Below are 2,564 nucleotides of genomic sequence, written 5' to 3' on the forward strand. Positions count from 1 at the left end.
AAATTGTCCAAAGGCATCATTGTTCGGAGGCACCATTTGCATAACCCGAGAATGCCATGCCATGGCCTTAGGACCCCATTTTATCTTTTGCATATCATTATTCAGAGGCATCATAGTTCGGAGGCATCGTTCTCATAGCCCGAGAACATCATTTCATAGCCTACGAATCCTTTATCATACGCATCATGGCCCAGGACGTCATAGTCCGAGGACGTCATCCCAATCGTTCGAAGACAACATTCATGGTCCAATGGGAACTTGCATCACCTTTAAATTTATGCACAATATATTCTCATTTGCAGGTAAACCGGCTAGCAATGACTGTCTCAGCAGGGGCGATCTCATTACAGTTCCCGCAGCTTATCAGACTCCAACCATCCTTCTCAACCCGAACATCGCGTCCGCTTTCCGAAATCTCCATCGGTATATTCCGCCAATGGATCCTGAACTACATAAGGCTGATTCCTGCTAGACCAGGGATATGTAGGCAACTCAGGAACCAGAGCTCGGTCAAAATTCTTCAAATCGTTTCATTCGGTCAAAATTGGCCATCACATCTTTACCCGAGAACTCTTTCATCCTTCCCGGGTAAAGAGGGGCAGCTGTTGATACCCAATTTTTTTCCTATGTATTTTTATATACAAAATATTTTCAAAATAACACATATATGCATACATAAGCATACCCAAGTATTGTAGTATTTTTCCAATCTTTTGAAGAGTTTTTAAATCAATTTACTATCCATTTTAGCAGTACAAAATCCATAATTATTCCCAAAATTATCAATTTTGATGAATAATTTACTTTATTCCCATATTTATACCAAAATATAGTTAATATAATTTTTGTATATTTTTACAAATTTATTTGATATTTAAAAGACTAAATTGCATATAATTACAATTATAGCCTATTTTAAGATTAATAGCATCTTATAATTGCAAAATTAGTTCCAGTATTTTCAATTGATATTTATATATTACTTGTTGGCCCAATACTTTTAATTTGCTTTTAAAATCATTTTTTACTATTTCTTATAAAATAAAAGGGAAAACTGGTTATTTAACATTTAGTCTCATTTCATTTCAATCACAGCCCCACTTCATTTCAATTTTAGCCCTTAAATTGATCCAATCCTAACCCCAAACGGACCGTCCCAGTTTCAATTTGGATCCAACCCACGACCCAATTACAAACGACCCAACCCGTTCCCCACCTACCACTTAAATCTGGACCGTTGATCACGCAAGAACAACGACCAAAACTAGCCCTTTCCTTTTAAGTCCTAAATGACTACCCTAATCTCCCTCATTCTCACCTGACCCGCCGCCTTGAAACCCTTCGTCTCTCAAAACACTCTCAAGCTCTCTGAAACCCTAGCCATCTCCCACCTTATTGTACCATGTTTCCACTAGAATCCATGGATGGCCTGTAATCACTCCCCTCCACCACTCAACCTTGGATGTTCGATGTTTCAAGGCCCGACTCTGATGGCTCTCTTCAGATCCTTCTCAGATCTGTAGATCTATGGCTTCTCCGGCCATTTCTAAGGTTTCTCTGAAACCCTAAGCTATTCGAGGTTTTCTCTGGTTGTTTTCTTAGATCTATGCTATATTTGTGTTCTACTGGAATTTTAAAATGTTTTCCCCAATCTTCTCTTTCAAAATTTGTTTCTCTTCAATTTAGGGTTTCTGAAAAAGTTTTAAATGTTTTCTGACTCCTCTTCTTCTTTTCTTTGTGTGAATCTGTCTATGCTATGTTTTTATGTTCTCTTTCTACCTCGCATGTCCTTCTCCTGTGTTCTTAGGTTTGCCTTATTATGCATATTCTTCTACTGTGCTCCGTTCTTTCTTCAACTGGTTTCTATATCTTGCTTTCACACGTTTATCTTATGTGTTCGTTTAACCCTGCGTTCCTTTACTGTAATTTCTACTAAGCTCTTAGTTCTTATTTGTCGTCTTCTGGACTTTGTTTGAGTTCTTTCTAAACATGTTTCATCTACTGTTTCCTTAAGTTTATGCTACCTTTTTGTCTTCTGAACTTGTTTAAGTTCCAAGCTTTTCTTAAAACATGTTCTTTATGCTTCAAATCAGCTTTTTCACTATGTTTGTTTCGAACCTGCTATTTTACCTCTAAAAGACACCTCTGAGCCTGTTTCAGTTATTTGTCTTCTCGTCACTGCATCTGATTTGAGTTGAAAACCTTAGGATTTGGGGGTTTTGGCGAGTTTGATCATATGTTTGGACTAGGGTTCTATTATGGAACCCTGGATTCTCTCGAACTAAGTCTGAGTCTATCTACTGAATTTGAGCCTCTTTGTTTGTGACTCTGAACTTTTCTATGCTAGATTCTTTCTAATTAGCATGACAGTTCTTTCTTGTTTGACATATTTGTGTGCTTTATATATGAGAAATTCTTCTTTCAAAAAGGGTTTTGCCAACTATCGATCGATTCCGAATTCCTTTTAATAGGGTTTGATTGATTGTTACTGATTCTCTTTAATTAAACCTTTCTTCCCCTTTTCTGGTTGGATCCATTCATACCAAAACTTAATTTCTGATTTT

The sequence above is a fragment of the Nicotiana sylvestris genome, chromosome 11 (genome assembly GCF_000393655.2).
Source record: "Nicotiana sylvestris chromosome 11, ASM39365v2, whole genome shotgun sequence".
Lineage (NCBI taxonomy): Eukaryota > Viridiplantae > Streptophyta > Magnoliopsida > Solanales > Solanaceae > Nicotiana > Nicotiana sylvestris.